At 45.4% G+C, this 24,371-nt stretch overlaps 1 long non-coding RNA gene across 1 annotated transcript; it reads left to right on the top strand.

The window, feature by feature from the left end:
- Window positions 1–601: 601 nt before the first annotated feature.
- LOC310762480 lies at window positions 602–22,840 on the top strand. Its single transcript, XR_014548007.1, has 3 exons — window positions 602–1,776; window positions 15,471–15,554; window positions 22,494–22,840. It is a non-coding gene; the product is annotated as an uncharacterized lncRNA (long non-coding RNA).
- The last annotated feature ends 1,531 nt before the right edge of the window (window positions 22,841–24,371 follow it).

Below are 24,371 nucleotides of genomic sequence, written 5' to 3'. Positions count from 1 at the left end.
ACTTGAGCTGTTGAGCAAATGCATAACAAGAACACAGCTGGATAAACAAAGCTCTCTCCTTTATCAGTCACGGCAATGGATGACCTTGGCTGTTCCAGTGGAGTAGGGATGACATGTCTGGGTCTTATCTTACCACACTCTGACGCACAGACCTAGTCCGGGAACAGCGCCAGAGTGTGTTTTTGGAGTTGGTGACCTCTTGCTCCAAGATAAGAGTATAGGAACAGGAATACCCTTTTATGGTCAGAAGTACAGGAAGGAAAACCCTTTTATGGTTAAGAGTACCGGAGCAGGAACATCTGTGATGTCAACCTGCGTGTACAAGCTGACGTGGCTGGATTCCTGGGGAAGGGGGGAGAGGGTGCCTGGAGGATATATATACTGCATGAAATCTCTCATTTCTTTGGACTTGCTGTGGACTGACCACGCAAGTGCCTTTCTGCTGCTTCAGAGAGCAGAAATAAAGAACTCTTTCTCTGAACCAACCCTCTGTGTCATTTGACTTCCTTCCTCCCGTCTGGGAGCAACGCAGAGCCTACCAATCGGTAAAGTCTAAGAAAGCTACAAAACAACTCCAAATAAGATGCATGTACAGCAACAACAACAACAACAACCCCTTTAAGTGTTTTCAAAAATTGTGGTAGGATGAAGAGATGGAGAAATGGCAGCAGGTGGCTGGCTAGAGCAGGGGTTGGCAACCTAAGGCCCATGGGCCACAAGCGGGGGTCGTTTAACCGGTCCATGGACCCCCATCGCCTGCTTGGTCGGCTCCCGTGTGCCACGCTAAACCGGCTCAGAGCAGAGCGGGGACTGCCTTCCGCGATGCTGGCCGGCTTCCCATTGGCTGCAGGAAGCTCCTGCGACCAATGGGAAGCTGTGCACGCCTCCTCCGCGCTGGAAGGAGAGCCAGAAATAGCGTTTGTGCATTTGTGCGCACTCCAGCCCACCGCGGCATCTGCGGGACCGTGAACCGGCTCAAGCCACAAAAACTTTGCCGACCCCTGGGTTAGAGGATAAACAGCCAAGATGATGTATTTTTCCTATAGACAGTGTGTGTTAATATAACACTCTCGCAGACTCTTTTGGTCTCTGTTCTGTGATGCATTCAATGGCATAGCTAGCCGCTCGGGTTCCTGGTGCAGGGGCGTGTCCTGCAGCCAGGGGCAGGGTGATCCGCGTCCATGGGGGCAGGGCGAGCTGCCCATGGGGTCGGGGCAATCCACCCATGGGGACGGGGTGAGCCTCTCCAACGCTTGGAGCCTCTCCACCGCCTCCCACTCAGCTGTAGGGCAGCTGAGGGAGAGGCAGTAGGCAGACGTAAGTCCCACGCTGCCGTTTCAGGCAGCACGGAACCTGCAGGCGCTTAAGCCACCACGTCACTCCTAAAAAGTTTTGTGAGCCTGTGGCGTTCGTACAGAGCCCCTGGTCGTCTCACAGACTATTGACCCGTACACCACTAATCCACTGCCACCAACCAGGTCCTCCCTGGTAAGTCACTTAGTCTCAGTCAGGTTCTTAAGTTAACAAAGAGGAGTGTAGTTTATTGCAGACACAAATAAACTTAAACTGCATTCAAAACGTTGTTACTCTTTACCTTCTTAGTCTTATTTTTATCCTGTCTCTAACTCTTCTACCTCCCCTCACACAAGAACCAACTGCACTGTCTCTCTAATTCCAACTGTCTGCCAACTGCTTTCCCAACTGCCTTTTCCCAACCAACCAACCAACTAACTAACTAACTAAAACCAACCTTGGACTAAGCCCTTTTATAAACAGGTAGGTTCCGCCTCTGGCTTTTCTATTGGTCTACCTATTAACTCTTTCTCTCCCCCTGTACAGACATTTTCAAACGAACACCACAGAGCCCATTTTTGAAAAACTCATTTTGTCAACCCCCCCCTCCCAGTGATGACATCTGGGGCGCATCACACACCCTGCACCCCCTTCTTCTGCCACTGAATGCATTACTAAATAGACATCTGACTAATTGGGAATCTGGTTTGAACCTCCACATTGAATCCCCAAAGAGAATTTGCTCCAACAGGAGTGAAGCACTGGAGTTCTAATGGAAATGGAGAAAAAACTCTGTCTGCTTTCTCTATACCATGCATCATTTTATAAGCCTCTAGAGTTACCTATCCTTCTTTTCTTTTCTTTTTTACCCTAGGGTAAAAATCCCCAAGGAGTTCGGCTCAACCTTCCTCAAATTGGTTGTCCTCTAGGTGTCATAATTCCCATGAGCCCCAGCCAACAAGGCCAGTGGCCAAACTTAATGGGGAGCTATAGCCCAGGAGGCTGCCTTGTTGTTGTTTAGTCGTTTAGTCGTGTCCGACTCTTCGTGACCCCATGGACCAGAGCACGCCAGGCACTTCTGTCTTCCACTGCCTCCCGCAGTTTAGTCAGACTCATGTTTGTAGCTTCGAAGACACTATCCAACCATCTCGTCCTCTGTCGTCCCCTTCTCCTTGTGCCCTCCATCTTTCCCAACATCAGGGTCTTTTCCAGGGAGTCTTCTCTTCTCATGAGGTGGCCAAAGTATTGGAGCCTCAGCTTCACGATCTGTCCTTCCAGTGAGCACTCAGGGCTGATTTCCTTAAGAATGGATAGGTTTGATCTTCTTGCAGTCCATGGGACTCTCAAGAGTCTCCTCCAGCACCATAATTCAAAAGCATCAATTCTTCGACGATCAGCCTTCTTTATGGTCCAGCTCTCACTTCCATACATCACTACTGGGAAAACCATAGCTTTTACTATACGGACCTTTGTTGGCAAGGTGATGTCTCTACTTTTTAAGATGCTGTCTAGGTTGGTCATTGCTTTCCTCCCAAGAAGCAGGCGTCTCTTAATTTCGTGGCTGCTGTCACCATCTGCAGTGATCATGGAACCCAAGAAAGTAAAATCTCTCACTGCCTCCATTTCTTCTCCTTCTATTTGCCAGGAGGTGATGGGACCAGTGGCCATGATCTTCGTTTTTTTGATGTTGAGCTTCAGACCATATTTTGCGCTCTCCTCTTTTACCCTCAATAAAAGGTTCTTTAATTCCTCCTCACTTTCTGCCATCAAGGTTGTGTCATCTGCATATCTGAGGTTGTTGATATTTCTTCCAGCAATCTTAATTCCGGCTAGGGATTCATCCAGCCCAGCCTTTCGCATGATGAATTCTGCATATAAGTTAAATAACCAGGGAGACAATATACAGCCTTGTCGTACTCCTTTCCCAATTTTGAACCAATCAAGGAGGCTGCCTAGGTGGTCCCATTTAAGAGTGGTGGATGGTGGCCTAATTTTTCACGACTCATCTCAGTTCTTCTAGAGAGGCAAGCTCCTGTGCTCCACCCCACAGTTTGGGAATCACTGTAGTAGAACGACTGTGAATGTGTAAAGACTGTAAGAGCAGGAGAGTACATGTGTGCGACACATCAATATTCAAGCTTTGCCTTTCCAGGAGTTCCCCACCCCCCACCCCTCTCTTTCTGACACGTCAATCTCAAATGAAAAGATTGCCCAGATACAAAGAAATCAAGGAGAAATGGGACAATTGGGAGACATTAAAGCGAGTCATTTTCCCCTTCATTTTCACTGCGTTTTTTTTTGCAACCCTTCAAAAGAAGTGAAAGACGTGACCTCACTGTGTTCATTTCCTTAGACAATGATTTTCCATTCAGATGGAGAGAATCTAGTATTTCTATTAAGCCTAAACAAAGTGCTAATATAATTCTTCAAGCAGTATATAAAAAATTCATTATCCCTTTGAAGGCCAAACAAGTTGGAGCGCCAGCAGAATAATGCACTGGATCTTACTTATGATCAGCATGTCTCCTGAATTGTGTGTGCTTCGTGCACAGATGGTATTTATTGACAACAAAACTTAAGAAAATGCCTGGCTGGTATTCAGTGTTTATTAAAGTGGACCCTGGAGGCATAAAAGCAGAGATCGCTGTCCTTTATAGGAGAGGAAAATGCCTTATTGCATACACTGCATAACATTAATTTTGTAAATCTGTTTCCTCAGATGCTGGGCCCCCAGAACGATTAGGATATATATTTTCATAATACAAGGAATACCACGTCAGGTTTCACTGCAATGTGATAGAACCCCTACCGTGCATGAAATGAAGGATCCCAAAGTCTATAGTAGTTTTCAGCAGTTGTATTCAGATGGCAAAATGAAATTAATCATCTCTGAAGGGGGGTGGCCTACAGCAGTTTCTCCGCTGTCGAAAACCGTAGCGTTTGCTACCTGGTCTAAAATGCATGTGCGACCCCTACATATTTTATGAGGGGTACTGGCATATATTTGTTTATTTTAAAAATCACATCCTCCTCTTCATCACAGGTGATCTCAAGGCAGGTGGCATTAAAATAAAAATAATATAAATGCATAAAATATAAATAAATCACTTAAAAAACAAAACAGTCTCACACCTAAATCATATAAGGCGTGTTCACAGATACTTCAGTCGTGCATTTGTACAGGTATTCTGAGGTAAAATTCATGTAATAGGGGGCACAATGGCTGAGCTGTATAAATCAATTAACTCTACTACATTTATAAAGGCAATTTATACACATCTACATCACTCATTTGGAGGAAGGTATCGGTTTTCAACTGGCACCAAAAGCTGAACAAGGTTGGCACCAGGCACACCTTATGCAGGATAGTGCTCCATGATTGAGGTGCCACCACAGAGAAGGTCCTGTCTGAAGCCAAAGCGCATCAGGCTTTGCTCAGTACCCAAACAACAAGGACCTCTCAGGTACATCTTAAATTCCAAGCATGGAAATGTTCAAAATGTATTTTAAAAGCAGGTGGGAGACCCATGGCCATAGGTGCCAAATCCCTGGGGCACTGGGTGCCCGAGCACCCAAAAAATTCTCCATGAAGGGGCCAGGTACACACAAATTTCAGTGCCAGGGCCATGCACACTTCATGGCACCCATGGCCCCAGGCACCCATGGTTGTGGGGCCATGCTGACACTCCTACTTGTGGCCTATCAGTGTGGCCCTCAGACCTATAGAGGAAGAGAGAGAATGAATGGAAGAGAGTTAATTGATGGTGGATGGATGAAGGGGAGAGGGGAAGGAAAGCAGGAAGGAAGAAGTTCTACAGATTCCCACATCATTCTGTAATTTTTTACAATATAGATATTTTTTTTTCAAAGTAATTGCATTTGTTAGAATGCACTTTTGCATGCTATTTTCACTAATGTGCATTTTTATACACATTACTTGGATGGAGAACTGCATTGCAAAATTCGGGTCAGAGGTATTTAGCATTGCAAAATCCGAGCACTGAAGTCAGGTGTAGGGCCCCACTCATTAGTCAACATAAAGTTGCCCTACACACAACTAATGTTGAAACAGGGCTCACGTTTCAGGGCATAGTGCTCTTCCTCTTTGATAGACCAGGGCTAGGCATGGCAATTACCATGTAATTTTTGACTAGGCCTTCAAAAGAGGCATAAAACAGAAGAGCCGGTTAGTTGACTCTCCTATTCAGAAAACACATAGCATTTTGTTGGTGTTATTTCATTTAACAAAAAGTAACCTTTATTGCTCATAAATGCATGTTTAAAAGCTAAGCACAGAACTCTAGAACAGAGGTTGACCTAGAGAAACCACTGAGCATTGCTTTTTATAGTGTTGTATCAGTGCAATTTATTTCCTGTGAAATGCCCATCTTATAGAATATTTTTTTCTGAGCTATTCATACAATGAAATGCAAGGCATCTTAATGAAAAAGCAGGATGCAATTGTCTCTATAAGGCAAAATGTTTCTTATAGGGACGATGTCAGTATGAAGGCAATAGTTATTTCATGGGTAAATGGAATTTATGAGTTCATATAATGGTCAAGAGAATTGTCCAATAACCTATTCTTACATTGTCCTACCCCTTCAATTTACTACCATTGCTATCGTTCGTCTTTCTGCAAGGCATGCCGGAGATATTGTTGACTTGGAGATTTCTTAACCTCCCTCTTCCAAAGTTCAACATTTATGTATTTAAGGGGAAAGATCAGCAATGTCTTGCAATGGAGAGTTACTTCACCATTACTGTTCTAAGTAGGTGTTAACAACCACCACTGAGATACTATCTAATATGGTATCCCTGTCACAATTCTGCCACATACTCTATCATACTTAGCAGCTTTCACCACATGGTGATCAACCACCATGTGCATCTAATGGGTTGTTTTATCAGTAGCATCCATGAGAGATAGGGGTTGCCAACCTGGCACCTGCAAAAATCATTCTGCCTTTCAGGACATCCTATTGCACCCACAAATGTAAATATCCCCTCAAAAATCCACAGCATATAAGAGACTGTTTGCTCTTTCTGATCAGTTCCATCCACTCCCTTATTTCACTGGATTCCAAGACTGAACAAATGAAAAGTTCAAAGAATGAAGAAGAAGAAGAAGAAGAAGAAGAAGAAGAAGAAGAAGAAGAAGAAGTAGTTATCATTTATACCCCATCCATCTGGCTGGGTTTTCCCAGCCACTCTGGGCAGCTTTCAAGAGAACATTAAAAACAGAATAAAACTTCAAACATTAAAAACTTCCCTAAACAGGGCTGCCTTCATATGTCTTCTAAAAGTCAGATAGTTGTTTATTTCCTTGACATATGATGGGAGGACGTTCCACAGGGTGGGTGCCACTACTGAGAAGGCCCTCTGCCTCGTTCCCTGCAACCTCACTTCTCGCAGTGAGGGAACAGCCAGAAGGCCCTCGGAGCTGGACCTCAGTGTCTGGGCTGAACAATGGGGGTGGAGACGCTCCTTCAGGTTTTACTGTGATGTAAGTGCCTTTTTCTGTTCTTTCAGATTTGGCAAACATTTTGCATTATGCCATGCCCCCTCCCAGTCATTTATGTCACATTTCCATGGCAGCCATTTTATGTTATGAAACATCCTCCACGGCAGCCATTTCGTGACAGGTGGCCATGGCACTTCCTCAAAATTCCAAATGTGCTCCCTGGCCAATAAATGTTGGTGACCCCTGCTGTAGCAAATAATACATCTGCTGGTATTCCAAAGATAAGGTAAAAGAAGAGAGAATGGACTAACACAGTGGGCTAACACCGGGATTTTGTGAATATCCACTCAACAAATGTACATCAATTTTATGCCTATATATAATGGTCATTGATCTAGCATTATAGTTTGCTGAGGGCATTCAGGATTTCCTTTAAGAGAACCCTGTATGTCAGTACAATGCCTCAGCTCCCAGAGTTCCCCAGAGGGAAAGAATAACCATTAAATCATTTTAAGCCTCCAGTGTTAAAGCTTGCCCTTTGTAAAATAACTGGGTTTGAGGAGGGATTTAACACAGGTCAGAGAGATGGTTTGATGGATAGACCTATAGGCATTGAGCTGGCTAGCCAGAAAGCCACCTTAAGTCTAATCTCCTGCTGCAAGAGTGAACCATTTACACATCTGGATGTGTACCACAAATCAGCCTACAGACTCCTGACCGCAATATGTGGCCAAAACATGCCTTGCTAAATTGAGTCCAAATCCTCAGGTGAACTTCTTACTGCAGTCTCAGCCATGCAATGAAGCCCTAGCGAGTGCTTTTTTGAAAGAGATGCAACTTCCAAAGGGCATATATTGAGCATCACAAATACATATTTGGAACTCTGCAGCAGGAAAATTCGGAGCTAAAAAGGACTAGTACACACACACACACACACACCATGTCACTCAAAATCTCCCCTCTGGAAGTCACTTTCTTTACAAAAAGCAACCATCAGAACGTTGCAACACATATTTGCATTTATTAATGTGCCACATGGCCCTCATCTATCTGAAGTGCCGATCAGAAAGAGAAAATGAGTGTGGGATCCAGATATAGGGATTTTCACGGTTCCATCACATACAGCCTTACCAGCACAGACACTCAGCGAGAAGCTATCAACAGCTACCCAGTGCTACACATTCCTTTTATTCCTTGATGTAAGAATTTTCTCAATGGCAGCACAATTTAATCTCCTCAGATCCATGTCACCAGTTGCAGTCTTGTTACAACTCCACAGTCTCAGCTGCCAATAAAATGAAAATCCAGAGCTATAAGGCTCAGTAGTAATCACATGTGGAATCAAAAAAGCAAATGACCACATTCACCATTCAGAGCTCTCCTACTTTGTGTGTGTGTGTGTGTGTGTGTGTGTGTGTGTGTATCTTCCTATATAAATTAAAATGTAAGGCTGTTGTCATGCTGTAGTTCATGCACCTGCTGATTGGCAAAGGGGTGGAAGAAGTTGACACCTCTAGTGTATGTATATGAAATATGTGTGTATATTCCTTCTGATGCTTTATTTTTAAAAATTTCCTTTATTGTCAATGTACAACCTGTGTACAATGAAATTAACTGAGTCTCCCTCCCCTCCCCACAAACACTCAGTCTCATTGCACTCTGTGTGCTTGTCGCACAACACACCAACCCCAAAAGTCAGTTGCACTACATTATTTTCCATTCAGCAGCCTAACAGCCCACAGATAGAAACTGTTTTTTAGCCTGGTGGTACGACTGATTATACATCTATATCTCCTGCCCGAGGGTAGAAGATTAAAGAGGTGCTGGCTGGGGTGTGAATCGTCCCTGAGAAGTTTTCTCGCTCTCCTAAGGCATCGATCCCTTGCGATGTCATCCAGCGGACTCAAGGGACAGCCCATGATATCATCATGCTGTGTTCACCACCTTCTGTAAAGACTTTCTGTCCGTGGCTGTCAAGCCAACGTACCACACTGTGATACAATATGAGAGGACACTTTCTATTGTGGACCGGTAGAAGGAGGTCATCAAATGTTGTTTAACATTGTTCTTTCGCAAGACCCTGAGAAAATGGATTCTCTGTTGGGCCTTCCTAACAACCCGAGTTATATTGTTTTTCCAAGTGAGGTCTTCACTAAGGTAAACTCACAGCAATTTAAAGAAAGAGACTCTCTCCATGCAACCCCCCCCCCCGATATATAACGGGGCTAGTTCCCCTCTCTTCCTCCGAAAGTCCAACACCATCTCCTTTGTCTTGCTAATATTTAGTTGCAAGTTATTCTCTAAGCACCATGTAGATGCTTTTTGAACCTCCCCCCTGTACACTGATTCATCTCCACCTGTAATTAGAACCATTATGGTAGTATCATCTGCAAACTTAATAATTACAGTGGATGGATCAGATGAAATACAGTCATAGGGAGGTAGATGTAATAGACCCAATTTAGATATATTTTATCCATTGGTTTCCAATCATTGCATGCTATACTGGTCAAAATCCATTATTGTAAGGCCCTCCTGACAACCTTTCTACTGTGTAAAGTTCATTGATGATGATTTGTGTGTTAGGATATTTCCGTTCCACCTTAAAAGGGAGCAGGATGTTTGTATAACAGCCTGCGTAAGTTCCTGTCTCACAGGATGTTTATGCTATATGTTCCTTTCGTTTTTGCTTGGTCTTGCCTGAGCAGTCGGAGCAGACGGTCATGTTTTCTTTGTTCTGACCAACGCCAAATAAACTGTAAATATGCTGTCCTGCTTGTGCAACTTTTGCTGTGTGAATTCTGCTGCTAGAGTGTGCTCTAAGCCAGAGGCTTAGTGTCGCTAAATTGCTGATACTGCGTGACTACGGGAGGTCGATGGATCGTCCGGCACCGAGCTTGGCAGCTCAGATGGACTCTATCTCCCTGGCAGTATCCCAACAACAGGTTTCGGGCCCAGATTCACGGCACTTGCAGGAGAGTAAGACTGCGACAGACTGCTGAGGTATGTGTGGGAAAAGCAAAAGCAAAGGCTTTTCTGTTTGCCGCGGCAAGAGCTCTTTGATGTCCGGCTGGCCTAATTGGCCTGGGAGCCGAGCCAAGCAGGCATCGTGATTTATGAGAGCCAAGATAGGGAGTCTCTGAAGTGAAGAAGACTCACGGCTGGCGTTAAGAGGTGGAATGGTGTTTTTCCAAGCCTCTGAAGCTGCTGAGTGCCCAAAGTTAAATCGGGACAATTATGAGACCTGGGCAAAATGGTGTGAGAGTTTGCTGCGTCAGTTTGGGTTGTGGCATACTGTATGTGAAGCCCCTCCAGTTCCTCTGACAGGGAGATGGGAGGCTCAGAATTCGAGAGCCATAGACGTAATAGTCTTGTCCGTCTCTCTGGAGGAAATTGCTACGCTAGCTAGCAACACGACTGCACGTCAGATGTGGAATGCTTTGAAGATAGCCCATCTGCCAGTCATCCCAGCCCAGAGTTTGACTGCATCGGAGGTCCTGGCTGTTTCCCAGAATGCGAGTGAATGCAAGGATGCCGAGGGCACCGGTTGCAAGCTGCAGGGGGAGCTGACTGTGATGTCATCCCAGGCAGCATTCCAGCCTCCAGGGGGAGCCAAGGAGTCGGCAGCTGAGAGCTCTGTTTCCCATGGGAGCCAAGGTCAACTTTGCAGAGGCCGGAAGGCCAGATGTAAACAGAGACGGATGCTTGCAGATGGCCCGAAGCAGAAGGGGGGTGAAAGGCCCACGCCAGTGGAAAACAAGGCTTTGTTTGCTGGCACAGCTTCACCAAAGGCTAAAGGCACGTCTGATGGCCAGGAGCAGGGGGGCAAGTTGCAAAAGCCCACGCCAGTGGAGAACAGGGTTATGTTTGCTGGCACAGCTCCACCAAAGGCTAAAGGCACGTCTGATGGCCAGGAGCAGGGGGGCAAGCTGCAAAAGCCCACGCCAGTGGAAAACAAGGTTTTGTTTGCTGGCACTGCTTCACCGAAAGCCAAAGGCAGGTTTATTGTGGATTCAGGATGCACGCGACATATCACCAAAGACCGCCATCTGTTCATCTCCTTCACACCTCAAGATGGAGAGATCCACCTGGCTGATGGAAGGACTTTGCAAGCTGCAGGAGTTGGGACTGTGAAACTTGCAAGTCTGCATACTACCATCAGAGATGTACTTTTTGTTCCAGGAGCTGCGGACAATTTGCTTAGTGTCCCACAGCTCAATGGGCGTGGTTTTGAAATTACATTCAAGAGGACTGTCTGTGTCATCAGAAAAGGCAAAGAGGACTTTTTGCATGCAAAGTTGATGGATGGTTTGTTCTGTCTAACTTATGATGATGTTGCTGTACCTAATGCTGATTCTTGTTGTGTTGCACAAACTAACAAGGTTCTTCATGCAGGATGCATTCACGATGCACATAGAAGGTTTTGTCACCTCTCTTGGCAAGCGCTAGCCAAGATGCCTGAGTTGGTTGAAGGTTTGGACATCAAACCTTGTAAATTTCACATGAAATGTGTATCTTGTGCAGAGAACAAGGTGAAGGTTGCTCCAAAAGGCAAGGAGTCTAGCAGGCAGGCTTCCAAACCCTACCAGCTAGTTCACGCAGACCTGGTTGGGCCTCTAGCGCCCTCTTTGGGAGGAGCAAGGTACTTCATGGTTCTAATTGATTCTTTTTCCAGGTACATTCATGTGTTTATGCTCGAGCAGAAATCGCAAGCATTTCCTAGGTTCAAGGCATTCTGTGCTTGGTTGGAGAATGCTCATGGTAAACGTATTGGCTGTCTGTTTACTGATCGGGGCGGGGAGTTCACTTCTCAGCAGTTTGAAGCTTTCCTGACTGAGAAGGGAATCCAGCATGACTTGTCAACGCCTAGATCACCATGGATGAATGGGCTTGCGGAGAGAGCAAATCAAACGTTGCTGCAAGGAATAAAAACCTTGTTACATGATGCCAACCTCCCTGAGAAGTTTTGGGGGGAGGCTCTCTCGAATTTTGTTTACACTTTTAATCGCAGACTGTCATCACCTATTGGCTGCACTCCCTATGAGAAAATGTTTGGTAAGAAACCTAACACCAAGCATTTGAGAATCTTTGGTTCTGACATGTGGGTACACACCCCACAAAGCAACAAGCTTGGGAAGCGTGGGGCACATGGTTTGTTCATGGGGTACGATAAAGGTGCATACAGAGTATGGATGACTAACTCTAAATCCATAAAGTTCACAAGGAGTGTTGAGTACAATCCTAAGTGGGGGGAAAATGTGGGAATTTTCCAGAGTTACCCAGAGGAGGATGAAGGTGATGTGGAGAAAGCAGATCATGCTGAGAAAGCTGAGGAAACTGATGATGATGATGATGATGATGATCAGAGTTCGGATTCCAGTTCAGTGGGCGGCGCTGCTGCTGCTGTCAGTGACAGTGATGACACAGCAGACTACAAGAGCGCAAAGGCCTCAGTCAGACCATCTGATGCGTCTGACAATGAACTGGAAGAACCACTGTTCACCATTGGTCACTTTTCTCCTAAGAAGGAGGAGATGAGTCCAGAAGACTTGCGTCTAGTTCGCAGGTCTGAAAGGGCGACCAAAGGCAAACCTCCAAAGAGATTTGCTGATGAGTTTGCTAAGACAGCAACTGCTGTTCTTAGTAGCTCAGAGAAGGTGTGGGAACCTTCAAGCTTCAAAGAGGTCCAGGAGTTAACCTCTAAAGATGCTGAGCCTTGGCTTAATGCCATGAAGGCTGAAGTTGATTCCTTGAACAGGAACCAAACTTGGGAGCTGGTACCGGTAGTCCCAGGGATGAGACTGGTTGGCAGCAAATGGGTCTTCAAGGCCAAGAAAGACCAGAATGGCAAGGTTGTCAGACACAAAGCCAGATTGGTTGCCAGAGGTTTTTCACAGGTACCAGGGCAGGATTACCACGAGACCTACTCACCCACAGTCAAATATGAGAGCATTCGGCTGATGCTCAAGATCGCTGCGGAGGAGAAACTGCATGTTTCCCATCATGACATAAATACAGCTTTTTTGTACGGGATTTTGGGGGAGGAGCTATACATGCTTCCACCTGACGGGATGCAGATACAGAAGGGAATGGTCTGTAAACTGCGGAAATCCTTATATGGTCTCAAGCAGAGTGCCAGGTGTTGGAACACAAAACTCACTGAAACGTTGCTTTCTCTAGGTTTTCACCAGGGCAAAGCTGATCCGTGTGTGTTTGTCAAGGAGGAGGGGCAAAACAAACTGTATTGTTTATGTTTTGTTGATGATCTTCTGATGTTTTGGAAGAATCAGGCTTTTTACCAAAGCACCCTAGCTCAGCTGAAGGAGCACTTTGACATGAAGGATCTTGGTGAGGTATCCAACTATCTTTCTCTGCAGGTGGAGAGGGACCAAGCAGGTAATTTTCTGGTACACCAAACACAGAAAATTGCTGATGTATTAACCAGGTTGAATTTGGTTGATGCAAACCCAGCAGACACACCGATGGTGACAGGTTACCAGGTAGACAGTACTGCTGAAGCGTTTTCTGACACAACGCTGTACAGATGCATTCTAGGCAAGTTGAATTTCATTGCTAGATGTTCGAGACCTGACATTGCTGTAAGCACTAACCTGCTTAGCAGACATGCTAACAATCCTACTGTTCAGGATTGGAAAGCTCTGAAGCGCATAGCCCGGTATTTGAAAGGGACTATGCACTACAGGCTGAGGTTCACCAGTCAGAAGACTGGAGGTCTTGAAATCTTTGCAGATGCAAGTTTTGGAAGTGACACCACGGATGGTACAAGCACTTCTGGAGTATGCTACATGTACAACCACTGCCTGTTTGACTGGTTGTGCAAAAAGCAGACGACAGTTAGCCTAAGTTCCTGTGAAGCAGAACTCAATGCTCTGTCATTTTCACTCATGGATTGTGAATGGTTGATGCAACTGTTAAAGGACATTGGGGTTTCTGTGAAATGTCCTATACAAGTGTATCAAGACAATAGATCTTGTTTGGCTTTGCTGAACTCGGAGAGTTGCAAGCAAAGGACCAAGTACTTGCAGATTAAGCTACATCGTGCAAGAGAGTGTATTCAGAAAGGACTCATTCAAGTGTCCTACATGCCAGGAAATGAAATTCCTGCTGATCTGTTGTCTAAGGTTGTTAACAGAGAACAACTTAAGGTTTACGTACAAAGGTTGCAATTGGGTTGAACCACAGGTACTACAGGTTACACGGAAAGGGGGAGGATGTTAGGATATTTCCGTTCCACCTTAAAAGGGAGCAGGATGTTTGTATAACAGCCTGCGTAAGTTCCTGTCTCACAGGATGTTTATGCTATATGTTCCTTTCGTTTTTGCTTGGTCTTGCCTGAGCAGTCGGAGCAGACGGTCATGTTTTCTTTGTTCTGACCAACGCCAAATAAACTGTAAATATGCTGTCCTGCTTGTGCAACTTTTGCTGTGTGAATTCTGCTGCTAGAGTGTGCTCTAAGCCAGAGGCTTAGTGTCGCTAAATTGCTGATACTGCGTGACTACGGGAGGTCGATGGATCGTCCGGCACCGAGCTTGGCAGCTCAGATGGACTCTATCTCCCTGGCAGTATCCCAACATTGTGATCATGGTAGTATCAGGAAAGTTATATATGATTCCACTTTCAATACTGTTTACATCTGCAAATGTTTCAGGGTGGACATACAGTACTGCTTTGTTTCTAGTTAGTGTATGTATCATAACCTCCAGGTGAGACTTCCTGTAACTTTTTATGTCACAAGTGTTCAAGGGGTTGTTGTTTTCTGTCCCACATTTGTTGTGTTATAGTAGAAGATAGCCCCTTCAGATGACATTATTGGATATTAATGTGTAGACAGTATAAATCTATCACTAATGCACTGCTGTTGTGTCAATACACACAATATCGTGTCAATATTACACAATACACACACAAACCACCACTCTTGCAGGCTCCCAGCACTGATTCTGGTGCAATTCTTTTCTCCCACATCCCACACAGAATGCTCAGAGGCAAATCTGCAGCATACACAGACTATCTCTGAGAGATTTCCCCACTTTTGTAGGGTTACCATGAACATACAATCTCTGTGATCTCCCCCCCCCCCAAATAAACCACTTGTTCCTCTTGGTGAACAGAAATAAACTTCTCTAAAGTGACTGAGGAAAGTTATTCCATGACTAAAAAGAAAGTAGAAAGGATTAGTAGACTGGTTTCCTGTTGGTAGTAGACTGAGGTCCTATGTCTTCCAGAACACCCAACAGGTTTGATCTCTGAATTTATCACAGCAAAAAGGATGCTTCTCAAATTCCTCATAGGTTCTTAGTCAGAAGGGACAGCATCTGAGTTCTGAATTTACTGAATCTTCTTCGTGTGCTACTCATGTGTAGTGGGAGATCATGGTCAAAAGGACTGTGGAATCTGATGTGTTCATCCAGCTTATCCCTTTGTATGGGCCTCTTGAAGATCTACTGAGTGAATTGTTTTTATATATATAGCACTTTGTCCAATCTACCGCTGTTTTAAATGTCTCCAGTGAGAGGGGGGAAACATTTTCTCACTACTTGCTGGGAAGGGAAAGTGTGTCAGCTTTAAACTAATAAATGTCTGGGTTTGAGCTGTGACATTTACAAGTCGCCTGTTCCTCTGTGCAGAGCACTCGGGCTGACGGCGTACATTCGAAATCCGTGTCTTAATTGTCATGCCATTCTCCCCGCAGATTTGTCGGGAAGCTTTCTGATGAGATGCCAGGCAGACAAGACCACCAGGACATAAAAGCAGCATGTCGATTTTGACAACGGGGGTAGGTGGGTGCGAGGGAAGGGGTGCAATACTAAGTCTCCTGAGCAGGGATGGTGACTCAGCATATAATGTCATTTCAAAAGGTCTGTCTGACATTTGCTTCCTTGAGGGAGGACTGGCTTTCTTATCATGCATGTGTGAAAAAGGAAAACAACGGTGGAGAGTCCTTCCATTTAATAGGTTTGTGTATCACACCAGACAGTTTTGGGCGGCGTACACAAAAAGCAAAGAAATGACTCCAAATAGAAAAAGGGTAAGGCGAAGTGTAAGAATACAGTGGTACCTCGGGTTAAGTACTTAATTCGTTCTGGAGGTCCATACTTAACCTGAAACTGTTCTTAACCTGAAGCCCCACTTTAGCTAATGGGGCCTCCTGCTGCTGCCGCGCCGCCGGAGCCCGATTTCTGTTCTTATCCTGAAGCAAAGTTCTTAACGTGAAGCACTATTTCTAGATTAGCGGAGTGTGTAACCTGAAGCGTATGTAACCTGAAGCGTATGTAACCCGAAGTATCACTGTAATAGTTTTTCCACATTATGAAGGAGAAAAACATCCTCAAATAAGATAATATCTTGATGATAATAGTTTAAGAGCCAGGAACCTCTTTGCTCAGCTGGAGATCCAGTGGATCATAACTCCACTCACCCTAGCTGATTTAGCCTTAGGATAGTACCCATATTCATGGCTGCTCATTTTAGTTGGTCTGCTATGAGCAGGACTAATATCAGAGGCAGCTCATAGTAGCTATGATTTCCCTTTCCTTCCCTTTTACTTATTTCCTACATTTCCCTTTCAATCCAATTTGCAGATCTTATCTTTAAAACACTGAAAGGTGGGATAGGCATGGATTTGCACCACTAAGACTGAATAAGCAAAATGTTTATCATTAGAAACTTCTGTCTAATTCATCCTTTGCATAATTTAAATGTCACTTCTGATGCCAGATTTGTTAAGTGCATGTTGGGGCATACCAATTTTATTTAATCTCAAAACAGCTGTGGAAAGCGATCTGGCTTGATTATTTTTTATTTTTTATTATTATGAACCAACATCAGGTGCCTTAAAATGCAACTCTTTTGTCTGGGATAAGTTTTTAATTTACTTAACATAAGAGAGACTTCTGCACAAAAATAATCTGCAGTTTGAGCCATTGTACTTATCAGCTACATTTACATACAGAGATGGATTTCTGTTTTGGTCCTGTAATATATTTGTGGGCAGATACAAGACATTGCGGTGTCTGAGCCAGAAAACCCAGATGGCACTCTCTACCCACCATGGTGGCAAAAAAACATCTTAATAAGCCAAAGCACGGATCATTTGTTTTTCCTTAATAGCACCAAAACATTTACCCATGAGTAGGCTGATTAAATAAGAACATAAGAAGAGGCTGTTGAAGCAGGTCAATGGCCTTTCTAGTCCAGCATCCTGTTCTCACAGTGCCCAACCAGATACCAGCGAGCGGCAATCAGGACATGAGCAAAACTGCACTCTGCCCACCTCTAATTACCAGTGACTGGTATTAAGAGAGGTATGAAGACAGTGTAGGTAGAACATAGCCATTGTCAAGGAGCTGACAAGCAAGCCAGGTCAACCACAGGGCAGGCACATACACGGGATGCATGAAACACAATTAACTCATTATTAACAGAAAATAACAACACAGTAGAGTCCTCTGTTCTGTCTTAAGCCAGCTGAGATGTTGCTGAAGCTGACTACTAGCTCCACACTTCCCCCTCTAGCCTTCCACTTTAGATCCCTCCCAAGCAGATGAACGATGCATCAAGTGGGTGAGCTCCTCCTCTGGCCATCGTAGGACTTTCCTCAAATGGAATGCTGGAGGGGGGAGGAGAGCCAGCAGGCCTTGGGATTGTGCTGCTGCTGTGTAGAAGGAGCAATATCTGACTCCTCCTTGTCTGAGTCTGCACTCACTCTGTGACTCTCAGCTTCTAATCCTGTCCTAGAAGGCCCTCTTTCTCCTGATCTCCCTTGATCACTCAACCCCCCTGCTTCTAGCACCTCCCAGCTCATCCCTTCTGCAGACTGATCTTCAGTGTTCCACCATCAGGATCCAGGATCTAAGTCGTCATCTTCCGTGCCCTCCCTGGGGGGCTCCTGGGCAGTGACCTCCCACCACTCTTCCTCATCCAGCCAGTCCCTGACAGCCATCAAGGCTAGTAACCACTGATGGTCTTATCCTCAGTGATGCCTTATCCTTAAACAACTCAGGACCACAATACCCCAAGGACCACTTTTCCCCACATGAACCAACCCAGACCCTGTGATCATCACCTGAGGCCCTTCTTCATGTGCCTCTTCCACAAAAGGTCTGGAAGGAAGCAACATGAGAATGGGTTTGCCTGGTGCCTTGGTTACATCTGGCAAACAGCATCTGGCAAATGGCAACATTATGGATGTTCAACCATAGTGTGATGTTGAATTCCACCTCTTCTGTTTATTTCCAACTGTGGGGGGTCTTTCTGGGCACTTCAGCAAATACAGAGGCAGGGCTAGTGCTGCAGCATTATCCATTCCTGCCCCGTACAATCCCAACTGGCTATGAACTTTCCAAATACATTTGAGGCAACTTGAGCGGGAAAGAGAGATCCCAGATTGAATGACCTTATAGCAGTGTCAATAATTGGAGGGCAGTGACTCGGTCAGAGCTAGTCCATCTGGCATGGAACTAGAGGCCTAGCCTGGAACAACATGTCAGCGCTATTACAGATCGGTAAGTAATGGCAGGTTTATTGGCCTTGTAAGCGAGCAAGCCCCATTGTCATGGCAACCAGAAAGAATAGGTATGAAACAGGCCAGCAGCAAGAAAGAGGAAAGTGGAGCTAAGGCAGAATTTAATGTATTTATGAAAACACGTTGCAGCTTGCTTTTCCATCCCATCAACAGGACCTTCAAATCAACCAGCAATCACAACCATAAGATTAAATCTGAGCTGAAAAAAATCAACAAAAATTAATTGAGCCTGGACAAGGGTGAAATGGACCCCCACGCCCACCCCAAAACAGGGGAAATTAATTTCTTAAATTTTCAGGGTGGGATTGCTTCTTGCCTAACCTCATTTTATGAGATGGACAAAGGGTTTACTTTTTTCCCATTGCTTTCTTAAGATTCTCACTCCTCAGCTTAAGGCTGACCATACCTCCTGGAATGCATTTGGAGAAAATGGCAATATCATGCCACATTGCATTGTGTCACTCCCAAGGCCTGCGGAAAGCGGCGAGAGGTTCTTTCTGATCAGAAATAGCAGGGAGGGAAAGGTGAAGTTTCATCAATGGCAAACAAAATGACCACCTCAAACGCCGAACCTTCTCCAATGCAACAATTTCCTTTTTGAGGTGAAGCGACCAGAACTGTATGCAGATTCCAGATGTGCTCGCTCAATAGTTTTGTATAACGGCACTATAATAGGGACATTTTTATTATCAGTTCCTTTCTTAATGATCCCAAGCTTGGGATTAGCCTGTATCAGTATGCTGACATCTTCATTGATCGATCCACTATGACCCCTATGTCTTGTTCCTGCTCAGTCACAGCCTGTTCAGACCCCATGAGCATGTATGTAAAATTAAGATTTGTTTTTTTGCCTTTGTTACAAATATATGTATTGGATATACAGTGGATGCTTGCGTTGCGAACGTGATCCGTGTGGGATGCATGTTCGCAACCCACAGCGTTCGCAACCTGAAGCATCTGTAACCCGAGGTATGACTGTATAGGACATGTATATAATGATATGGATATTATAGAAGTATTTAAAATCAAAGTTGCTGTCTATGCTTAGAGTCAGAAATGTTTGTCCAAAGCAGTGCAGGTGAGCAGCCAGAACCTTGCCCTCAGCAACAGGAGATTAATAACTGACCAGATACGAGGAAAACAGATTGAATTGTAATAATAAGGGTTAACACAAACAAGGAGAAATGCCGAAGACAAGTCTGGAAGAGAAGGGTAACAAAATGTGCAAGCCGAAAGCCTGCTGTAAAGGAATGATTGAGGATGACACCTTGATAAGATAAATGGAGTTTCTAAGTGGAAAACGACTCCAACTATGGGATGTCCAATTGGAAGGCCAGGTAGGGTGTCCGCGAGCTGTTCACACATTGCTGTAGGCAATAATGTTGCATAAATGATACAGGCACAAGGATTTCATGTATTTACCTGATAGAAGAAGAGCATATCAGAAGAGCCTGAGGGCATGTACCGTTGTCAGGCCATGCTTGTGGCAATAGCTTCATAGCTGACCAGGACATGGGTGGCATGTGGTCTAAACCACTGAGCCTCTTGGGCTTGCTGATCAGAAGGTCAGCGGTTCGAATCCCTGCGATGTGGTGAGCTATCGTTGCTCTGTCCCAGCTCCTGCCAACCTAGCAGTTCGAAAGCACACCAGTGAAAGTAGATAAAGAGGTACCACTGCAGTGGGAAGGTAAACGGCATTTCCGTGCACTCTGCTTTCCATCACGGTGTTCCGTGCGCCAGAAGTGGTTTAGTCATGCTGGCCACATGGCCTGGAAAGCTGTCTGAAGACAAACGCCGGCTCCCTCAGCCTGAAAGCGAGATGAGCATTGCACCCCATAGTCGCCTTTGACTGGACTTAACCGTCCAGGGCTCCTTTACATCATCATCATCATCATCATTATTACCATGGCTGACCATTCAGCACTGTCTTAATGATTAATAAATCTCTGTTGAGCCTACCTTGTGTACCTGACTCTGCTTTCCTTAGAGGCTTTCAGCAGTCTACTCCAAGGAAGGAATCTTAGGAATTTTCCTAGCAGCCTTGAAATGCACCACTTTACACTTGTTTACATTGCATTTGCCACTTTAGCATCCTGTCTCAATGCAGCTGTGTCCCTCTCTTCACTACTAGTATAGACACCACATTTGTTTCCTACTTGAACAGAGGTTGTAGGAAAGGGGCAGTCCACAGTGCAATGTAGAGGCAGGGGCAAAGGAAGGCGTCATGACACCCGGGGCGGCGTAGCTACGTAGGGCGCATGTGCAGCGTTGCTACGTACGACGCATGAGCCGTACGTAGCGACGCTTCACATGCGCTGTACATAGCGGTTTGCCAGCGGTGCCGCTCCAGTGCCATACGGACGGTGCTGGGAGCCTCTGTTCACAGCTGTAGCGGCGACAAAGGGATTCCGGCACCATCCGTACGGTACTGGAGCAGCGGCGCCAGCAAACCGCTATACAGTGCATGTGCGGCATCACTACATACAGCGCATGCATGTGACGCCGCACATGTGCTGTACTTAACAGTTTGCCGCTGGCACTGGGATCCTCTGCTCATAGCTGCAGCCACGAACGGAGGATTCTCCACATGCCATGGCGGCGGTGTGATGGCAGCTCGCACCGCCGCGAGCCCCCGCAGGGTGACTTCTTGTCACCCCTGCAGACATGGCACCCAGGGCGCTTTGTCCCCCACCACGCCCTCCGTTGCAACCCCACTGTGTAGAGGCCTTCTAGTTACCGGCCTAGCACAGCAGCTGTTGTCCACAACAGGGGAAAATTCATGAACAAATGTCGGCTGTAATCATTGTTGTTGCTCCCTGCAATAAAGCAATAGAAGAAGTAAAGGAAAAGCCATTGAATGCCAAGAGATAACGCCAATACAATGTACATTTGCAGTTGCCTTCTGAAATATGCCTACCATTTTAATGCTCAGGAATAGGTTGTAGTTCTCTCCGAGGCAAAGCTATCGTCATTTATACCCTGCCTAAATCAAGGGCGGTCCAGCAACTATTTATGTTATATTCTCTGGTGGTTTATGCTGTATGTGCTACATCAGGGTTGCAATTTAAAATTCTGGGCTCATGCCAAAGGGAGAAGCAAGTTAAAAGCTTTGCTGTGAGCCCATGGGGTGTTCTCTAGATCTCAAGAAAGACCAACAAATCAGAGAGTGACCCCTTCCTCCATTGCCTTGCCCTTAATAAACAGGCAGATCAGTTCAGCCCATTGAACAAAATTTAGGGTGGATACACACCATCTCTTTAAGTGGTGGAGGAATCATGATCCTGCCTTTTCAGATGTTGAGCAGTTGCGTTTCACACTCCATCAATATTATAGCTTGCTCAATTTTTTATTTTTTAAGGGCTCAGGATAGTGACATATATGCTGCATCTCTGCTTGTTGGTGCAATGACTCATGGAGTTGTATTACAGTTGCATGATAATAATAATAATAATAATAATAATAATAATAATAATAATAATACCTATTCTTGCATGCTACACCTGATCACTTCTGCCTCCCCCCATCCCAGACCTCCAGCTAGTCCTGGGAGCTGGGAGGGAGCCCACCTCTTGGACACAGTACTCATGACTCTCAACTCGAGGAAACCTGAAGGTTTCATTTAAGAAATCAGAGCATGGTTATATAGTATAGGACACATGATTCATAAGACTGCCCAAGCTCTAAGAAGTAGCTAAGCCATTGGCCCAACATCTGACCTACCCCTACCGCTCCACTTGTGTGGAGTGTGGCAGGACCAGTCAGTTGCATAGTTCTCACACCTAGTGAGATCATAGAATCATAGAGTTGGAAGAGACCGCAAGGGTCATCTAGTCCAACCCCTGCAATTCAATAATCTCAACTAAAGCATCCATGACAGATGGCTGTGCTTGCAAGTGTGCAGTCCTATGGGTGTGTGAGTGGCCAAGTCTGTTTGCACCAGTGCAGACAAAGACATGTCCTTGAGACCTGAGTCCAGCACTCTAACTCTCATTCCTCTTCCAGTTTGGCTGGCCCTACTGGTTTGCCACTGGCCTTATACTGGGTACCATGGAAACCTCACTCTCAGAGGGCAGAATGGAGACTGACTCAGACAGCTCCCCCTCTGCTCCTGTGCAATGCAGTGGGACCCTCTCCTAAGTCATTGGTCAAGCTCTCCTCACACCCAACTTCTTGTTCCTCTTCCTCTGACAGATCTTGCCATCTCCTTCCCATCATGGTTGGTGCTACAGCCAGAACCCTCCATCATCATCTAGGAGGAGAACATTTGATCTTCCCAGGACTGCCGCATCACCATTAGACTACAGCAGGCAGGAGATGGCTAGCAGTCATGGGCATCAGGAATGGGTGTGTGGACCTTACGGCGACAAGAGGAGACAGAAGGAGGAGACAGGCTGATGGAGTGAACTGGGCATTCTCTACCGGGCTGCTCAAGTCTGCCTCTCTGGTGGTGTCTTACCTTGACCATCAACGTAGAAATCTCTCCTCTATGGTGATCCTGGAGGCAAAGACATTTTGTCACCAGGTGGACCAGCTGTCCTTTTCTGCGATATATCAGATTTTCCTGTATTTCATGTCTCTAAGCCTTGATTGACTAACACATGTATAAAATCCTCCCCAATTCAACTCTGGCTCACCAGATCTTGTTGGACTCCATTGCCCCCATGCAGCAGGAGAGTGATGATGTGAGTGTTCGTCTTGCAATATCTTAAGGGTCACAGGTTTCCCTCCCCTGATGTAGCACCAGGGCATAATGGGAAATGTTAAATGGAGGTTTGTAGTTAGTTCGCTACCATCTGGAGTCAGGTCAAAGCATCAGCCTAGTAGCTGCCTGGGCTGATGAAAGCTACTATATATGTCTGATGAACTGGGGTCAGTTTGATGGGTCTACACCTAGTACAGAGCAGCCCTGAAAAAACTAGCTGCCTGTAACAATGTCTTCTCATGCTCCAAGCGCATGATGGAAGACGAAGACCAGAAAAGAAGGTCAGGTGTAAATAAATAAACAAACAGTCCCCCAAATACTAAACAATACTTTTGTGGAAGGAACATCACACTCATTCCAGCACTCCTGGCCCCAAGACGAAAAGCTGCTAATTAAAATGCTTAGCAAGTTTAAACAGCTTTTATTCACTTATTGATCATTCATATTCATTGTTACCTCCCTGCTCACAAGCAGGGGTAGAAATATCAATATCCCCCACACATGCACCTCTTTTTGTGCGTACGAGGTGGTAATAAATTCACTTGCTAAGTAATGCGTTCAAATTAATACAAAATAAATCAGCGCCTTCACTATAAACACAGCCTTTCTCCCTTTGCAAGCTCGAGGAATGGGAAAAGAGAAGGCACAATATATTATGCGGGGCTTTATTAGTGAGGTAATTCATTTCTATAGCACTCTTCAATGGACAGGGATTTGGTTTATACTTCTTTTCCTTTACTATAACAATAATCTCGTGAGGCAAGGTGAGAGGAAGAGACAGTGGGCCGGTTCCCATAACAATCTAAGTCAACGACAGGCTTAGTGTGACAACACAAGGGTGCAGGGTTAAACTATGGCATTCATCCACACAAGAGGTGGGGTTAGCCACCAACTTGGGTGGCTTTGAAAGAGGACTGGGCAAATTCACAGAGGATGAGGCTAAAAATGGCTACCAGTCATTGTACAGAGGTGGTTTTAGGGTAGTGTGACCGGTTCGGTTGTACTGCGCTGCAGGTGTTGCCACAACAATGCTGTAGAATGGAGCATGAAAGGCAGGGGGCACCGAATTTTAGCCTTGCACCGCTTCAATTTGAAAGCCCAAAGTCTGCTTCTGTGTTGTGAATATACGCTGCCGCCATTTTTGGTAGCAGTGTGTCCCTGAACACCAGCTGCTGGGAACTGCAAACAGGGAGAGTGCTGTTACATGGGTACAGTGGTACCTCAGGTTAAGTACTTAATTCGTTCCGGAGGTCCGTTCTTAACCTGAAACTGTTCTTAACCTGAAGCACCACTCTAGCTAATGGGGCCTCCTGCTGCTGCCGCGCTGCCAGAGCACGATTTCTGTTCTCATCCTGAAGCAAAGTTCT

This window comes from Podarcis filfolensis (assembly GCF_964270895.1).
Source record: "Podarcis filfolensis genome assembly, chromosome: 5".
NCBI classification, from domain to species: Eukaryota; Metazoa; Chordata; class Lepidosauria; order Squamata; family Lacertidae; genus Podarcis; species Podarcis filfolensis.
Note: the sequence above shows the minus strand (reverse complement) of the source record. Positions and strands in the feature narration are given on the sequence as shown.